The 12,380-nt window shown below is 37.3% G+C and overlaps 1 long non-coding RNA gene across 1 annotated transcript in view; it reads right to left on the bottom strand.

Moving 5' to 3' along the window:
• Window positions 1-4,131: 4,131 nt before the first annotated feature.
• LOC106997312 (uncharacterized) overlaps window positions 4,132-12,380 on the bottom strand; it is a 170,858-nt gene continuing 162,609 nt past the window's right edge. Inside the window, exon 4 of the long non-coding RNA XR_013415860.1 lies at window positions 4,132-4,843. This is a non-coding gene — a long non-coding RNA (uncharacterized LOC106997312). The remainder of the gene's footprint in view (window positions 4,844-12,380) is intronic.

Genomic DNA, 12,380 nt, shown 5'->3' with positions numbered 1-12,380 from the left:
TTGCCATCTACTGCCTCTAAGAGTGGTCATCTATGAGTCTTCACCTACAAAATAAGAGTCTTCCTCTCTATAACCCCTTATCTTAACCAAGAGACTCCTTTCTATTGATTACAGTTCCTCAGATAATAAATTAACTCTCTCAACCAGTTGCCAATCAAAAAACTTTTGAATCCTCCTGTGACCTGTAAGCCCCCTGCTTTGAGTTGTTCTGCGTTTCCAGATTGAAGCAATGTTTATACCTTACATATATTAATTGAAGTCTTATGTCTCCCTAAAACATATAAAGCAAAACTGTAACCTATTCATCTTGGGCATTTGTTCTTAGGACCTCTTGAGCCTGTTACATTGATTGTGGTCCTCACATTTGCCTCAGAATAAATCTCTTCAAATGCTTTACAGCATTTGGCTTTTTTTCATCAATATTTATACACATGTGCACAAATATAATATGATTTTAATTACAGTCATTCAATATATTCAATTAGAATAATGGCACTCAACCATTTTGGTTACTGCAAATCCACCTATATTAAATTTGAATGCACACCCATAATATATTTATGTTTATTTATGGGTGATAAACAAGTAGTACTGCAGTAATATAATAATGTAATATCCACCTTAAAATATATGCAATGGAGATTTTAAAAGATAATATAAAAGTAACAAATAATTTTAGATAATTTATTTTATATATTAGCACTTTTTTCTTTCAATAAAACATCATTTGTGAGGTTTTGGAAGAAATTTTGTTAGTTTTCAATCATATTCCTTTTAAAAGGGTAATGTAAATATAAAATATTCAGTATTAAATTTTGTCTCTCAATAATTAAAAATTAAAAATGTTACTATCAAAGGCTAATAAAGTATTTAGAAAAATTTTGAGTGACTCTATGTTAAGAAGTTATTACATTTCATTTACTCTAATGACAATTAGTAGTTCTTGGAAACTAATTGGAAGGTGTTGTGTTATCATATTTTTCATAAGTGAGTCAAATCACATTAAGATATGCACTTGGAAGATTATTTTTAAATGTTACAAATTTCTGGTTATTTAGTTTACTTTTTAAGTTTACAGATAAGACAGTTTTTGTTTTCAATTTTTACAAAGATAATCCTATCATTTAAAATGATATAATCTAAACCATACACAGACAAACATTTTGCAATAGGTATTTCAGGGGTCTGAAGGTGGATAAATCTGAAGGCACCACTGAGCTGCGGATTTTCTTCCCTCAAGATATCCTGAAAGCCATAACCAGTACCTGAGACCCTCTAACCCCACCCATGTACAGAATGAGACACATATGTGAGTTTGCATATTAAATGTCTGTAAAACTTAACATCTTTGTTCTTTATTCTAATATACATTAAACATCAATAAAAGTTTTACTTTATTTCTTATTGGAGACCATTGCCTAAGTAATTTCTCTTTTAATTAGGTTCTACAAATGTTTTTATAGGGCTGTCTTGAAAATCACGAGGTTGCAGAGAAAAAGACATGTTTATATGCTGGTGGTAGGAGTGTAAATTAGTTCAACCATTGTGGAGGACAGTGTGGCAATTTCTCTAAGACCTAAAAATAGAACTACCATTTGACCCAGCAATCCCATTACTGGATATATAACCAAAGAAATGTAAATCATTCTATCATAAAGACACATGCATATGTATGTTCACTGCAGTACCATTCACAAAGCAAAGACACAGAATCAATATAAATGCCCATCAACAGTAGAATGGATAAAGAAAATATGGAACTTATACATTATGGAATACTATGCAGCCATTAAAAAACATCATGTCCTTTGCAAGGACATGAATGGAGCTGGAGACCATTATCCTTAGCAAACTAATGCAGGAACAGAAAACCAAATACTGTGTGTTCTCACTTTTAAGTGGGAGCTAAATGATGGCAACACATCACATGGACACATGGGGGGAATTACACACACTGGTACCTTTCAGAGGTTGGGAGGAGGAGGAGGATCAAGAAAAATAAAACTAATGGGTACTAGGCTGAATATGTGGGTCATAGGATTGCAATATTATTTGAACTGTTACTACGAGTTTCCCTCCCTCCCTTTTTTTTTTTCTCTCTCTCTCTCTCTGTCTGTCTCTCCCATCTCTCCTTCCCCCATCCCCTTCCCCAGTAATGCTTAACCAAATTCCATTTGCCTTCCTAACGGATCTGTGAGCAACACAGGCAGTGAAAAGTCCATCTACAATTTTTCAGTTTCTCTTCTCTTGCTGCTGAGACGTCGGAAGTTTCTTCTAAGATGTCATTGTGGCCATGATCACTAAGGCCACTCCCTTAGTGATTATGTGAATAGAGGCTTTTGCTGACCTATGTTGGCCATATAACATGAATAAAGGATAAAATTCTACTATTTTAATTTGTATGTTTTATTTTGCTTTGTTTGTTTTGGCTGCCACAAACTATCATGCTCTCTCTTCACATATGTCCTTCTGCTAACTATTTTTTATTAGCTTCAAGAATCATGAGTTAGAATAGTTTTCAGGAAGGAATTTGGTGAAAATTCTTGGTTATTTAAAAGTGTCTGTCATGTGACCTGAAAGTACGATAATTTTTAGGTTACAAAATGTCTTACATAAGTTAAAATAATTTTTTCTTGTATTACAGAGGTAACAAAATTTGTATTAATACCTACTCTTGACAGATAAGGAAACTGGGGTTTAAAGTGGTTAAGCAAATTAATTGTTTAATATCGCATGCCTAGCCTGCAGTGAATTTAGGCTACAAATCTGTTCTATTTCTTTCTGGCTGATACACGTTCTACAACCCTGGGCTTCCAAGACTTCTAGGCCTTCTCTGTAAATTTTGTTCACTCATAATTTTCTAAGTTGCCGAATATATTGAGTATTTCATAGTGTTCAATGATTTGGGGTATTTCAAACAACTAGTATATTCAATCACAGCATTAATCCATTAGGTAATGATTAGAGTCATCCTCAAGTTTTTTTCAAAATTTATCTGTGAAATCTTAAAAAAATCCAATGTGACCATGGGCCATAGGTTGGTTACCACCATTCAAAATACTTTCATATAGAAATTATGGAATTTCATAAGCCTAGTAAATATTACAAGGTACTGAAACTTGGCTGCAGCAAGACTCATTTGGTAGGGCATTTAGTAGCCTCCAGGCAAAGCTGTAATGCAAGTTGTCATGAGAGAATTCTTTTGATAGAGACTGCACGACAGTAAGATCAGGATGCATTTGGGGAATAAAGTTATGGAGAGTGAGGCATAGCACTATTCCACAAGACTTGATTCCTCTCACCTACCCATCCACCCAAATGACAAAGAAACCAGCATGTAATTAATATGAGATGCTCCTTTCTAGATGGTTGAGTATTGGTGGTATGGTTAGAAAATATTGTGTCACCATAAGATCAAATTCCCTATAAAATATAAAATATTAAAAACATTAAATCTAGCTCTTAGAGACCTTTTCTTCCTGTCCAAAGAGACAACGAGAGCCAGCAAAATGCACAGTGGTTTACGTACTTTACTGTTCTGAGGTTTATTCGATACTGAATTACTCATGTGCTGACAATTAGTTCTATTTTGGCAAAGGGATTCCAGGCAGAGAGAGCAACTGGGTTTGACTATTCTCTGACGTAATGACTAAGCAAGTGTATTCACAAGGTTAGTCCTTGAATATACGTGTGGTGCAACTTTGTACCTAAAAAGTCTAGACAGTGAGATGTTAGTAGTTTAGAACTCACTAAATTAAACAATTCTCTATTGACATACTTCTAGGAATGTTTAATGTGCTAAGTGTGTTTTGAATTTTCCAGAAGAAGATAAAGTTTAAAATGTTTCCAATGTTTGGCAACACAATGTTATTTTTGTGGAATATCCATGGTGGAACACAATTTGGGAGATATAAATGTTGTGTTGAATATAACTCTGAGCTGGGGATAAGAATGCCTTGGACACTCAGTTCTAAAGTCTGGGGAAGCCATTTGATCTCTGGGCCTCCGTTCATAATACTATTCCTGCCTGTCTTGTGAGTAGGGTTAAGGGGACCACAAGAGTCAGAGGAATTTTTCATATTCATTGTTATATGCCCACTGCCCAGCACAGGATGAGGATATGGTGGATAATCAATACATATTTATTAAATATTTCTATAAAACAGTATCTTTGTATACATAATACATACACATATAATTTTGGATAATTATAAAGTACTTTACATATGTAGTATAGAATCTCATAATAATAGAATGACTCATCTTAACTTGAACATAATTTTTAAAGTTGTTTTATCTCTGCCATTAAAATTTCAGGTGACCCAGGATTTTTTTTCTCCTATGTAAAGAGTCATATAATTAGCCACTTCTAATGACTATTATTAATGACAAATATTACATCAGCAATAATCTTAAAAGGAGAATGATATTAGAATATGAAAAAATGTGGGGAATGTATGAGAGGAAGAGAATTAGATTACAGAATGCTATTAGCATTGATTCTTTTAACTTTTTAGATAATTTCTGTTTGGCTCAAGAATAATTATTTTAAAAATGGAGCATTTCTGTGGCATAACAAGTTACTGATAGTGACATAATTATTCTGAAGTACAAAGAATGACTTGAGATAGTGACAACAGTTTTATCGTCAAAAAAGTATTAGCCCTGGGATTTCTTCTATTGTGGCTTCTCATAAAAAAAATTATTTATGCTTTAATCACTTCATTCTCTTCCCCTTATTCTTTTCTTTTCACAATAGTTGCTTAGAGAGCATTTACACACTTATTTGCACTGGTAGATTTCTCAAACAGTACTTATTTCAATAATCTTGATTCATGTCAACCTGGAAAGAAAAAGAAGAAAAAAATATGAAAAAGGTAAGAGTTTGGAGATCCAACATTTTGAACAAAATGATTTAGAAAATTAGGTTTTCATAGAGATTCATCATTTCAATATAAACAAAACTGCCTGTGAAATACAATGTATGATATTCCTAAAGACTCTCTGATTTTAACCAATCATTGACTGTATCTACTATAAATTCAGGAGCAGGTTTGCAAAGGCAGCATATATTTGTTCCAGATACACTTCCTTGAAGAAGTCAGCCATGTGTCCATTATACCCCCAAGGATGTAACAGGCTGATAACTTGTACAGAAACAAAGAAAAATGTGTTTTTGAAAGGGGGAAGTAAAAAATCACATCTAATTCTAAAAATATATTTCTGTTGCATTACTTTGAATAAATTATAATTCATGGGAATGGAAATTAAACATCCCAGAAATGAATAAAAATAACAATGCATTGTTTTTTGTGGTCAAAATCCAAAGTAGACTTGTGCAGCTGTTGGGGGAAGAAAAAGGCATTCAAAGCCTCTCAACACACATGCTTCAATAAGACATCCTACTGTTCTAGAAAACGCCTCAACAAAAAGATCAATTTTTAAGAAATCATTCAAAGGAATAAGCCAAAGTTAAAAGAAATTTGTCTGGGATCCTAGGTAACCTGACTTTGTCCCTTCTGAGTTGATTCTGTTTCAAGTCAGAGACACACTAGACAAGCAGATGTGAAAGGAAAGGGTGATTCAAACTTTATGGGCCAATCCATCATAGCCATTCTTGTTACATTTTCTCCATTGCCAACACTTCAAATAGAAACCATGATACGGATATTGCCAGTAAGAGATCTGGAAATGAACCACACCAATGACTCACCAACCTCCCCTTCAGGACCCCTCTGTTCCCTCAAGAATACATCAGAGCCTGGATGTCAAGATGGCCAAATAGGAAAGCTCAGGTCTGCAGCTCCCAGCGAGATCAACACAGAAGGCAGGTGATTTCTGCATTTCCAACTTAGGTACCCGGCTCATCTCACTGGGACTGGGTAGACAGTGGGTGAAGCCCATGGAGGGTGAGCTGAAGCAGGGAGAGGTGTCACCTCACCCGGGAAGCATAAGGGGTTGATAGCCAAGGGAAGCTCTGAGGGACTTCCAGCCCATATAGTAGGCTTTTCCCACAGTCTTCACCACTCACAGACCAGGAGATTCCTTTGGGTGCATACAACACAAGGGACCTGGGTTTCAAGCACAAAACTGGGCTGCCATTGGGGCAGACACTGAGCTAGCTGCAGGAGTATTTTGTCGCACCCCAATGGCACCTGGAATGCTGGCAAAACAGAACTATTCACTCCCCTGAAAAGGGGGCTGAAGCCAGGGAGCCAAGTGGTCTTGCTCAGAGGACCCCACACCCATGTAGCCCAGCAAGTTAAGATCCACTGGCTTGAAATTCTCATTGCCAGCACAGCAGTCTGAAGTCTACCTGGGGTGCTTGAGCTTGGTGGGGAAAGGGGCATCCCCCATCATTGAGGCTTGAGTAGGAGGTATTCCCCTCACAGTGTAAACAAAGACACTGGGAAGTTCAAGTTCACCCCAGCTCTGCAAAGCCACAGTAGCCACATTACCTCTTTAGATTCCTCCTCTCTGGGCAGGGCATCTCTGAGAGAAAGGCAGCAGCCCCTGCCAGGGGCTTATAGATAAAACTCCCATCTCCCTGGGACAGAGCACCTGGGAGAAAGAGTGTCTGTGGGCGCAGCTTCAGCAGACTTAAATGTTCCTGCCTGCTGGCTCTGAAAAGAGCAGCAGATCTCCCAGCACAGTGCTGGAGCTCTGCTAAGGGACAGACTGCCTCCCCAGGTGGGTCCCTGGCCCCTGTGCCTCCTGACTGGGAGACAACTCCCAGCAGGGGTCGACAGACACTTCATACAAGAGAGCTCTGGCTAGCATCTGGCAAATGCCCCTCTGGGACAAAGCTTCCAGAGGAAGGAACAGGCAGCAATCTTTGCTGTTCTGCAGCCTCCGCTAGTGATACCCAGGCAAACAGGGTCTGGAGTGGACCTCCAGCAAACTCCAGCAGATCTGCAGCAGAGGGGCCTAACTGTTAGAAAGAAAACTAACAAACAGAAAGGAATAGCATCAACATCAGCAAAAAGGATGTCCACACAGAAACCCCGTGTGAAAGTCACCAACATCAACGACAAAAGGAAGATAAATCTATGGAGATGAGGAAAACGCAGCGCAAAAAGGCTGAAAATTCCAAAAACCAGAATATCTCTTCTTCTCCAAAGGATCATAACTCCTCACCAGCAAGGGAACAAAACTGGATGGAGAATGAGTTTGATGAATTCACAGAAGTAGGCTTCAGAAGGTGGGTAATAACAAACTCCTCTGAGCTAAAGGAACATATTCTAATCTAATGCAAGGAAGCTAAGAACTTTGAAAAAAGGTTAGATGAATCACCAACTAGAATAACCAGTTTATAGAAAAACATAAATGACCTAATGGAGCTGAAAAACACAGCACAAGAACTTCATGAAGCATACTCAAGTCTCAATAGCCGAATCAATCAAGCAGAAGAAAGGATATCAGAGATTGAAGATCAACTTAATGAAATAAAGTGTGAAGACATTATTAGAGAAAAAAGAATTCAAAGGAACAAAAAAAAAAGCCTGCAAGACATATGGGACTATGTGAAAAGACCAAATCTATGATTGATTGGTGTACCAGAAAGTGACGGAAAAAATGGAACCAAGTTGGAAAACACTCATCAGAATATTATCCAGGAGAACTTCCCCAGCCTAGCAACACAGGCCAACATTCAAATTCAGGATATACAGAGAACACCACAAAGATACTTCTTGAGAAGTGCAATCCCAAGACATATAATCATCAGATTTACCAAGGTTGATATGAAGGAAAAAATGTTAAGGGCAGCCAGACAGAAAGGTTAGGTTACTCAAAAAGGAAGCCCATCAGACTAACAGCAGACCTCTCTGCAGAAACTCTATCAAGCCAGAAGAGAGTAGGGGCCAATATACAACATTATTAAAGAACAAAATTTTCAATCCAGAATTTCATATCCAGTTAAACTAAGCTTCCTAAGCAAAGGAGAAAAAATACTTTTTCAGACAAGCAATTGCTGAGAGATTTTGTCAACACCAGGCCTGTCTTACAAGAGCTCCTGAGGAAAGCACTAAATATGCAAAGGAAAAACTGGTAGCAGCCCCTGCAAAAACATATGAAACTGTAAAGACCATTGACATTATGAAGAAACGGCATCAACAAATAGGCAAAATAACCAGCTAGCATCATAATGACAGGATCAAATTCACACATAACAATATTAATCTTTAATGTAAATGGGCTAAATGCCCCAATTAAAAGACACAGACTAGAAAATTGGATAAAGAGTAAAGACCCATCAGTGTGCTGTATTCAGGAGACCTATCTCATGTGCAAAGACACACATAGGCTCAAAATAAAGGGATGAAGGAATATTTTCCAAGCAAATGGAAAGTAAATAAATAAATAAATAAATAAATAAATAAATAAAAGCAGGGGTTGCAATCCTAGTCTCTGATAAAACAGACTGTAAACCAACAAAGATAAAAAAAGACAGACGAGCATTACATATTGGTAAAGAGATCAATGCAACAAGAAGAGCTAACTATCCTAAATATATATGCGCCCCATACAGGAGCACCCAGATTCACAAAGCAAGTTTTTAGAGACCTACAAAGAGACTTAGACTCCCAGACAATAATAGTGGGATAATTTAACACCCCACTGCCAATATTAGACAGATTGACAAGATCAAGAATTAACAAGGATGTTCAAGACTAGAACTCAGCTTTGGACCAAGCAGACTTAATAGATATCTACAGAACTCTCCAAACCAAATCAACGAATATACATTCTTCTCAGCACCACATTGCAGTTATTCTAAAATTGATCACATAATTGTAAGTAAAACCTTCCTCAGCAAATCCAAAAGAATAGAAATCATAGAAAACAGTCTCTCAGACCACAGTGCAATCAAATTAGAACTCAGGATTAAGAAATTCACTCAAACCTGCACAACTACATGAAAACTGAACAACCTGCTCCTGAATGACTATTGGGTAAATAATGAAATTAAGGCAGAAATAAATAAGTTCTTTGAAACCAATGAGAACAAAGTCACAGTGTACCAGAATTTCTGGAACACAGCTAATGCAGTGTTTAGAGGGAAATGTATAGCACTAAACACCCACAGGAGAAAGCCAGAAAGATCTAAAGTTGACACCATAACATCATGATTAAAAAAAACTAGAGAAACAAGAGCAAACAAATTCAAAGGCTAGCAGAAGATAAGAAATAACAAAGATCAGAGCAGAACTGAAGGAGATAGAGACATGAAAAACTGACAAATCAGGAGTTGGTTTTTTGAAAAGATTAACAAAATAGATAAACCACTAGCCAGACTAATAAAGAAGAAAAGAGAGAAGAATCAAATAGACACAATAAAAAATGATGAAGGGGATATCACCACTGATCCCACAGAATTACAAACTACCATCAGAGAATATTATAAACACCTCTATACAAATAATCCAGAAAATCTAGAAGAAATGGATACATTCCTGGTCACATACACCCTCCCAAGACCAAATCAGGAAGAAGTCAAATCCCTCAATAGACCAATACCAAGTTCTGAAATTGAGGCACTAATTAATAGCCTACCAACCAAAAAAAGCCCAGGACCAGACAGATTCACAGCCGAATTCTACCAGAGGTACAAAGAGCTGCTGGTACCATTCCTTCTGAAACTATTACAAACAACAGAAAATGAGGAACTCCTCCCTAACTCATTTTATTTTATTTATTTATTTATTTATTTATTTATTTATTTATTTTTTTGAGACGGAGTCTTGCTCTGCCGCCCAGGCTGGAGTGCAGTGGCCGGATCTCAGCTCACTGCAAGCTCCACCTCCCGGGTTTACGCCATTCTCCTGCCTCAGCCTCCCGAGTAGCTGGGACTACAGGCGCCCGCCACCTCGCCCGGCTAGTTTTTTGTATTTTTTAGTAGAGACGGGGTTTCACCGTGTTAGCCAGGATGGTCTCGATCTCCTGACCTCGTGATCCGCCCGTCTCGGCCTCCCAAAGTGCTGGGATTACAGGCTTGAGCCACCGCGCCCGGCCCCCTAACTCATTTTATGAGGCCAGCATCATCCTGATACCAAAACCAGGCAGAGACACAACAAGAAAAGAAAATTTAAGGCCAATATCCCTGATGAACATTGATGAGAAAATCCTCAATAAAACACAGGCAAACCAAATCCAGAAGCACATCAGAAAGCTTATCTACCAACATCCAGTTGGCTTCATCCCTGGAATGCAAGGCTATTTAAACATATACAAATCAATAAATGTAATCGATCATATAAACAGAACCAGTGACAAAAATCACATGATTACCTCAATAGATGCTGAAAGGCCTTTGATAAAATTCAACACTGCTTCATGCTAAAAACTCTCAATGAAGTAGGTATTGATGGAACGTATCTCAAAATAATAAGATCTATTTATGACAAACCCACAGCCAATATCATACTGAATGTGCAAAAGCTGGAAGCATTCCCTTTGAAAACCGGCACAAGACAAGGATGCCCTCTCTCACCACTCCTATTCAACACAGTATTGGAAGTTCTGGCCAGGGCAATAAGCCAACAGAAAGAAATAAAGGGTATTCAAATAGGAAGAAAGGAAGTCAAATTGTCTGTTTGCAGATGATGTGATTGTATATTTAGAAAATCCCATCATCTCAGCCCCAAATCTCCTTAAGTTGATAAGAAATTTCAGCAGTCTCAGGATACAAAATCAATGTGCAAAAATCACAAGCATTCCTATACACCAATAATAGACAGAGAGCCAAATCATGAGTGAACTCCCATTCACAATTGCTACAAAGAGAATTAAATACCTAGCAATATAACTTAAAGAGATGTGAAGGACCTCTTCAAGAACTATAAACCACTGCTCAAGGAAATAAGAGAGGACACAAACAAATGGGAAAACATTCCATGCTTTATAAAAATATAAATATTTTTACAATATTTATAGGAAGAATAAATATTGTAAACATGGCCATACTGCCCAAAGTAGTTTACATGTGCAATGCTCTTCCCATCAAGCTACCATTGACTTTCCTCACAGAATTAGAAAAAAAACTACTTTAAATTTCATATGGAACCAAAAAAGAGCCCATATAGCCAAGACAATTCTAAGCAAAAAGAACAAAGCTGGAGGCATCATGCTACTTGATTTCGAACTATACCACAAGGTTACAGTAATCAAAACAGCATGGTACTGGCCAAAACAGATATATAGACGAATGGAACACAACAGAGGCCTCAGAAATAAAGCCACACATCTACAACCATCTGATCTTTGATAAACCTGACAAAAACAAGCAATGAGGAAAGGATTCCCTTTTTAATAAATGGTATTGGGAAAACTAGCTGGCTATATGCAGAAAACTGAAACTTGGCCGCTTCCTTACACCTTATACAATAATTAATTCAAGATGAAGTAAAGGCTTAAACATAAGACCTAAAGCCATAAAAACCCTAGAAGAAAACCTAGGCAATACCATTCAGGACATAGGCATGAGCAAAGACTTCATTACTAAAACACTAAAAGCAGTGGTAACAAAAGCCATAATTGACAAATGGGATCTAATTAAACTAAAGAGCTTCTGCACAGCAAAAGAAACTATCATCAGAGTGAACAGGTAACCTACAGAATGGGAGAAAATTTTTGCAATCTAATCTGACAAAGGGCTAATATCCAGAATCTACATAGAACTAAAACAAATTTACGATTAAAAAGCAAACAACCCCATCAAAAAGTGGACATGAACAGACACTTCTCAAAAGAAGACATCTATGCGGCCAACAAATATATGAAAAAAGTTCATCATCACTGGTCATTAGGGAAATGCAAATCAAAACCACAGTGAGATACCATCTCATGCCAGTTAGTATGGTGATCATTCAAAAGTCAAGGAACAATGGGTTCTGGAGAGGATGTGGTGAAACAGGAACGCTTTTATCTTGTTGATGGGAGTGTAAATTAGTTCAAACATTATGGAAGACAATGTGACGATTCCTCAAGAATCTAGAACCAGAAATACCATTTGACCCAGCAATCCCATTACTGGGTATATAAGGAAAGGATTATAAATCATTCTACTATAAAGACACATGCACATGTATGTTTACTGTAGGACTGTTCATAATAGCAAAGACTTGGACCCAACCCAAATGCCCATCAATGATAGACTGGATAAAGAAAATGTGGCACATATACACCATGGAATATTATGCAGCCATAAAAAATGATGAGTTCATGTCCTTTGCAGGGACATGGATGAAGCTGGAAATCATTATTCTCAGCAAACTAACACAGGAATAGAAAGTCAAACACCACATGTTCTCACTTATAAGTGGGAGTTGAACAATGAAAACACATGGACACAGGGATGGGAACCTCACACACTGGGGCCT

This window comes from Macaca mulatta, chromosome 3, assembly GCF_049350105.2.
Source record: "Macaca mulatta isolate MMU2019108-1 chromosome 3, T2T-MMU8v2.0, whole genome shotgun sequence".
In the NCBI taxonomy this organism is placed as follows: domain Eukaryota; kingdom Metazoa; phylum Chordata; class Mammalia; order Primates; family Cercopithecidae; genus Macaca; species Macaca mulatta.
The sequence above is the reverse complement of the archived record's forward strand: the minus strand, read 5'-3'. Positions and strand labels throughout refer to the sequence as shown.